This window comes from Lygodium microphyllum, chromosome 4 (genome assembly GCF_053477565.2).
Source record: "Lygodium microphyllum isolate KBCC chromosome 4, Lygodium_microphyllum_v1.1.10, whole genome shotgun sequence".
NCBI classification, from domain to species: Eukaryota; Viridiplantae; Streptophyta; class Polypodiopsida; order Schizaeales; family Lygodiaceae; genus Lygodium; species Lygodium microphyllum.
Window position 1 is genome coordinate 162,936,424 of NC_141138.1, and position 8,009 is coordinate 162,944,432.

Below are 8,009 nucleotides of genomic sequence, written 5' to 3' on the forward strand. Positions count from 1 at the left end.
CAAATCACAAAAAGAAGATATGAGTGCTTTGAAGGTAATCTTGCTTGAGATAGGTAGCTAGAAAATTGCGAGAGAAATTAGCAAAAATATTGGTAAATGTTAGAGAGTGCTCAAACTATTTTGGTACTACTTTTGCCATCAGTCTGTTGTTGCAATGGCACTTGGATTGTAGCCTCATTGTAGCCATGTTTGTCATCTTGATTTTACAATTGATACTCTCTTGATTGGTTGTTTTTTTGCACATATTATACTGGTTTTGGTTTTGTCTTCTATTTTAGAAATGCGTTAACTAACATTGAGGACTGGGATAGCACAAACTTCTCATATTGGAAAGAAAAATTACCATATATTGGTACAATATATTCAGTGAAAGCTATGTTTTTTCTTATGAACTTTCTTGAATTTTGAGAGACTCTCAAGATTGCACTTAGTAACATAGCACTCATACTGGTGGACTGTGGAAAGAAGCTTGCTTACAAAAGAGGCAAATAGGAAGCATAATATAGGCACTAAGGACTCTACTGCTTATAATGAGAGGAAGTTTATATGCAAGGAGGAAACCTTGTGATAGAGGGAACTCAAGAAATAAGCATCACACAAGTGTGGAATGCTTTTATTGCAATAAGAAGAGTCACATTAAGAATGACTTTTTTAAATGGAAGAGCAAGAACAATGGCAAGCAAAACAGTGATGAAGACAGTAAGAAAGAGGAAAACTTGAAGGGTGGAATTGGAAAGGTAAATATCATATGCAGTAACAATGATGATGGTGATGCACTATATATATCAACTCTTGGGGATGCATTCTTTATTGCTGTAGATGATGGTATATCTCAAGATTCGATCCTTGATCCAAAGGCATCATTTCGTGCTACTCCTTATAGAGAATGGTTTGTTACACATGAAGCACGTAGAAAGGGATGTGTCCGATTGGGAAATAACATTGCACATAACATTATTGAAATGGAAGATATAAACTTATCACTTGATCCTTGATTGAATCCTTGATCCAAAGGCATCATTTCATGGTACTCCTTAAATGATAGTGGTTTACTACACATGATGCAAGTAGAAAGGGATGTGTCCAATTGGAAAATAACTTTGCATGCAACATTATTGAAATGAAAGATATACACTTATCACTTACCAATGGTTCCTCTTTTATACTTAAGAATGTCAATTGTCATGCATCAAACTTGAAGAAAAGCTTCATAACACTAAGCAACTAGAAGACTGCAATCAATATGTTGTATTTGGTGGTTATGTGTGAAAAATATGCAAAGGCTCACTTTTTGTTGCTAGAGGGCCAATGTCTCTGGTACTTTGTACTATTTGCATATATGTACTATAAAGGATCATATTGTAGCTATATCAGTGCACAACCATTTGTATCTCTTTGCATGTATCTACTATGAAGGCACTACATAACCATCTATATTTCCTTGGCATTGCCATTTAAGATATATGTTAGTTGGAATAAAAGTTCTTTCACATTTACAATATCTTCCATCTTTCAATTTCTCTGACTTTGAAATATGTGAGCACTACATGTATGGAAAACAAACTAAAATCTCACATAAGAAGGGTTGCAATGTGAGGAAATCCAAACCATTGCAATTACTACTACATATACTGACATGTGTGGACCTATGCATACAATTTTATAGGGAGGAGCATCTTATTTTGTTAAATTCATTAATGATGTGACTAGAAAAGCACATTGTTATTTTATTTTTAAGGAGAGCAATGTATTTGATGCATTTCAATAGTTGGCTTATGTAGAATATCAATCAAGCAAGAAGTTTGAATGCTTAAGCACACTGATAATCATGGGAGTCTACTTCTCATGTATTCCAAAGCTTTTATGAGCGCATGGCATCAAGAGGGAGTTGATTACTTCTAAAAATCGGCTCAAAATGGAGTGGTTAAAATTATGAATAGGGCCATACATGAAAGGGTTAAAGTATGCTTTCACATAATGACCTTACTTATGGTTCTTTTAAGCCAACTATTGACTTGATCAATTAGTCACCTAACAAGTGTTTGGATGGTAAGATTCATGAAGAAATGTAATCTAGCAAGAAACCTTCTTAGGAATGTTTGTTTGTGATTCCTAATATTCATATCTCAAAGGAGAAGAAAAACAAGCTTGATCCTAAGTCTAAGAAATGCATTTTTCTTGGATATAATGATTCATGTGAGATTGGAAATATTATCTTTGGGACCTAAAGCTAAGAAGATAGTTCATGGCCATAATGTTATCTTTGATGTGAGGAAAAATGCATAAGTAGCCCATAAAGATCATTGAGATACACAGGACAACAAGTAGATGGGCAATCTCACATGCAATAGGATAAATAGTTGGGATAACCAAATACTCAAGTGAGTGTTGATACAATCTAGTGAGTCTCTAGACCACCAAAGAGGTACACTTTGTCTCTTGATTATGTCATGATGATAGATAGTGGTAGAGAGCCTTCATGTTATACCAATACTATGACTAAGCATAAAATCATAAGTAGAAGAAGGCTATGCAATCATAGATGGACTCTTCAATTAAGAATGTTGCTTAGGAGTTGGACTCTTTGCCTAAGTGCAACCATGCATTACCTTCTAAATGGGTTTATGGTGTGCAAATTGGATGTTGTATGCACGCATAGTGAACACCGAAAGGTCCCCAAGAACAAAGAACTCTACTAAAACTCATAAAGTAAGAAGAAGGTTTTCCACGACATGAAGCAAAAAGACAAATTGGGTACAATCTCCTCCCATGCCTTGTGTGCGCACTCCACAAGGCATGTATTTATAAATTTATTAATCTCCAAGCTCAAAAATAGCCCAATTTACAATTAGCATGCTTTGGCTTTTATGTTTGCTTTTGCCCAAATAAAAAATAAAGCAGTTGGGCATCCCCAAAAGTTGGATTGTGCCCAAATACAATGTCCAATAATGAAATATTTAAACCGAGCACCTATGCGCATACAAAATAATAAATGTTTATCAAGTGCTTCAATAAATAAGCGCACCTAAATAAATATTAGAGCCATGTCTTTAATGATAAGGTGCACGCCCATCAAAAATGATAATTTCTTCTAGGTAATTTGAATACACGTCATCGCCCAATACTTCCCAATGCCACCGCTGCTTGCTCTACACATCAACTAAAGCATTCAAATCATTAGAAAATAATAAAATTAAACCAAAAAAGTGAATACCTAGCAATCTTTAGCTAGAAAATAAATAAATAGGTTGAACTCTATCCGAGCTCTATCCTAACCTTAATTTAATATGAGTGCACTATAAACTCATAAATGTCCATTCATTTAAATATGTATTTTGTGGAATCACCCACATACACATTAAATTAATCTGACGTCCGAAAAGGATAGGCGTCCCCGTTAACTTCTCGCACAAGGAATCCACCTTGTGTACGAGCCCCAGCAAATAAATATAGTTTTATGAAATCCACCGTGGAATAAAAACCTTACAGAATCCACTGTGGAATATGCCTCCTGGTATTATACCCCCGGGGTGGGAAAGCAATTGTCCTCGATTGCTATTAGCTCAATGTGGAGCGAGCAATGTGGGGTAAGCACTTAGCTCGCGGGCATGCATCCATTAGGCTTCTTCAACTAGATGATTTTTAAACTTAACCAAATATCTAGAATATCTATGGTCAGTTCTCGGGTGATAAAGTCAGTGTCTAGAATAGTTTCAGGTTCATGTATTTCAGTTTCTTCTTCTAACAAAGGAGGATTTTCATAGACACGGTGGACATGTAATTGGTCTCTAAAAGGTCGTAGTAAACTGATATGAAAAGTATTATGGATTTTCCAATGTGGAGGTAGTTCTAATTTGAATGCATTGTCATTGATTATATGAATGCTTTTGAAAGGCACATAAAATCTAGGGACTAACTTAACAATAGGGTGTTTCTCAACACTTTGCAATCTTCTCTTTTCAATGCGTAACCAAACATAATCATTAACATTAAAATTCATGGCTTTTATTTTCTTATTAGTTTGTCTAGTGTATGATTGTTGGGCTTTCGCAATCATGTCTTTGACTTCAATGAAAATAGTAGCATGTGTATTGGCAATATCTTCAACATTTTTAACTTTGTTTGACAATGATGTAACAGGTGTAGGCAATCTATGTCTATAAATGATTTCAAAATGTGCTTTATGTGTAGATGTGTGTGGTGTATTATTGTATGCAAATTAAAGTAGATGCAAATGTGTATCCAATATTTGTGGTTTTGAAATTGTATATGCACACAAAAGACCTAGAATTGTACTGCTAGTAGCTTCTATTTGTCCATTGATTTCGATGAAATACAAATGAGAAATCAATCTTAGTACCTAAATTGTATATGCACACAAAAGATCTAGAATTGTACTGTTAGTAGCTTCTATTTGTCCATTGATTTCGATGAAATGCAGATGAGAAATCAATCTTGGTACCTAAATTAGCAAACAAAGTAGTCCAAATTTTATTACAAAATCTAAAATCACGATAAAAAATAATAACTTTTGGCAAACCATGGTTAGTGAAAATAGTCTTTAAAAACAATTGTGCAGCTTGAGATACAATTAATATTTTCTTGCATGGAAGAAAATATGCTTATTTGCTAAATTGATCTACAAAGTCCAAATCATATCATGATTAGCTTGTGTGTTAGGCAAACCAGTTATAAAATCCATTGAAATATATTCCCATGGTCATTTAGAAATTGGTAAAGGCATTAACAAATCATATTGCTTACCATGATGTCGCTTTTAACTCTTTAACAAATTAAACACTCAGAAACAAAGTTAAAAACATCAGATTCCATTTGTGGCCAGTAAAAATCTTCAAGCAATGTTCTTAAAGTAGAAATAATACCTCTATGGCCTTGGTATGGGGGGGGACAATGAATTTTGTGTAACACAAACAATCTAAACGGAACAGTGACACACAATGTTTTCTCATAAAACATAAATCCATCATAATAAGATAAAGAATCAATTGGAATCCAATTATTAGCAACTAATTTATTCCAATCAGCTTGAAAACTTGCATCATTGTCATAGGTATCCTTCATAGGAATAAGGAAATCAAAATATATAACGAAAATATTATGGATACTTGGGTCTTCTACTCAATGCATCGACAACAACATTCTCTCTTCCGGGTTGATATTGGATAAGTGGATGGAAACTTTGAATGAAAGCAGTCCATTTAACATGATGATCAGAGATTTGTGGCTAACTAAGAAGATATTTGGCACTTTGTTGGTCAGTTTTGATCATGAATTCAAATCCCATTAGATAGTGTTTCCATTGACATAAAGCTTGTACTACAGCTAACAATTCCTTATCATAGGTAGAATACTTCAGCTCAGAATGTTTAAGTTTGCAACTTGAATAAGCTATGGAATGTAAATCTTGCATAAGGACAGCTCCTGTTCCTGATTCGCTAGCATCGATGACTACTAAAAAGAATGGTCGATTAAAATCAGGTAATTGCAAAACAAGTGCAGCATTAAAGCATGTTTCAATAAATCAAAAGACTTTTGCTGATTATCAAACCAATTATATACACCACTCTTCTTATTAATTTTGTTAAAGGTAATGCAAGCAATGAAAAAATTCTCACAAATTTTATGTAAAGGCTAGTAAGACCTAAGAAAGAATGTAACTCATGCACATTTTTAGGAATTGGCCAATTCAAATTTGCTTCTATCTTTTTAGGATCAACTTGAATACCATCAAAAGAAACAATATAACCTAAGTATTCAATTTGGGTTTGGAAAAATTCACTCTTGTCAAGGTTAGCATATAATTGATTCTCTTTCAATAATTTGAAAACCAAATATAGATGTCCATAATGCCCATTCTCATTCTTACTGAAAACCAATATGTCATCAAAGAAAACAATTACACAATTCTGATACGCCAAAAATATACGATTCATCATACGACTGAATGTAGCTGGTGCATTAGTCAAACCGAAAGGCATAACAAGGAATTCATAATGACTAAATTGAGTTTTAAATGCAGTTTTGAAAATGTCAAGTGTATCCAATAGTACTTGATGATATCTAGATTTGAGATCTATCTTGCTAAAAATAGTGGCTCCTTGTAGTTTATCCATGAGGTCATCTACCCTAGGGATTAGATATATATTCTTAATAGTGATCTTGTTTAGGGCACCATAATCAATGCACATCCTGTAGGTATAATTTTTCTTCTTAACTAATAGGACAGATGCACCAAAAGAAGAACTACTAGACCTAATAAGTCCTCAGGTTAACAATTCTTCAACTTGTGCTTGGATTTCCTTCTGTTCAATCTAATTGTGCTTTACATGGTGGTGAGAACCTAGGATTAAGTCTATTTTATGATCTTCAGGACGTGTAGGTGGTAAACGGGGGGTAAATTAGCAGCAAAACAGTCTTTAAATTGTGAAAGAAATTATATGTGCCTAGGATGCATTTGATTTTCCTCAGCTTCAATTACATTCACCCATACTAATTATGATTTGCTACCTTTTCTCAATGCATGTTTAGCTTGTGTGTGACTAAGCAAGGGAAAATTATCAAATGTGTGTATTCCATGTAATATCATTTGTTTTCCATTAGAATGAATTTTCATTGAATGTGTGGAATAATCTATGTCAGGATTATATTTGTAACGCCAAGGCATTCCTAAAATAATGTCACTAGCTTGCAAAGGCACAACCAAGAAATTTTTGTGCTCAATATAATTACCAATTTTAATTTTTAAATCGTGAATTTCTTGTGAACCATCGTATCTAGTGCCTAAGATGGCAATCTTTATGCGATAATGAGTTGGAACAGTAGGTAAGTTTAATTATTTTACCAACTTTGTAGAAATAAAATCATGTGTGCTCCCATCATCATGCAAAACAATCTTTTCATGACCATGCACAAGATATTTCATTATTCATAATGAATGAGGATTTGGCATACCTGGTAAAGTATTTGAAGCATCACCGATATCTTCATCATCTTCAATAAAATATGGCATATCTTCATGGTCTTCATCCTCAATCGCTCCCAAGTAGTTGATTTGAACCGTTGGCTTTTTGGATTGACAGTTTACTGCTAAGTGTCTAGGTCGTTGACACTTGTAGCAAACTATAGGCTTTGCTTTGGAAACATTATTGGTAATGGCTGGGAATTTAGGTATGTTGGGATTTGGCTAGAGAGATGGCTTAGGATTTGGATTTGTGTTTGATGGTAAAGGAGAGGGTCGTGTCCTGGATTTACGGAAAGAAGAAGAAACAAAGCGATTTTGATTGAATCTTCGAAACTTAGAATTGAATTACTTTGTACCAAAGTTACCATTAGTTAGAAATTGTTGTAATCGCTTTTCTCATCCATGAATTTTATCTTCAACATCATGCACTAAAGAAATCGCATCTTCTTTGGCTTGAATATGTTCACTTCCACATAGAAGTAACCAAGAAAACCGGACATATACTTGCACTTATGGATCGTCTCAGGAACATCTTCAAGCATTCGAAGTTGCAGTAAGGTACTCCAGAAATGCTCAGTGTATTGTGGTATGGATTCACGATCTCTTTGTTGCAGAAGATCCCAATGTTTGATTGCTTTTTCATGGAATTGAGGTGGAAGAAAATTTTGCAAAAATTTCTTTTGAATGGCCTCCCAAGTAGTAGGACAATCAATACTCTTGCGGACAATAGTCCACCATAACGATGCTCTGTCTACTAGATGGTTAGTGACACATTTGAGTTTATCTTTCTTAGCATACTGCTCTTCATGGAAATAATCATCAAACTGACTGATAAAAGTGAGAATAGTTTTTCCATCACATTGCCCATTAAAAGTACGGAATTTGAAATTTCTTTTACTTATCATGGCTTCTTTCATGAGAGATTGCGTGTCAAGTGTCGCATCAATCATATGTCGAATAACGCCTTCAAGTTGCACTTCGTCTTGATCAATAGCGGATCGTTGAAGTGTAGCCAGTTGCGCTTGCA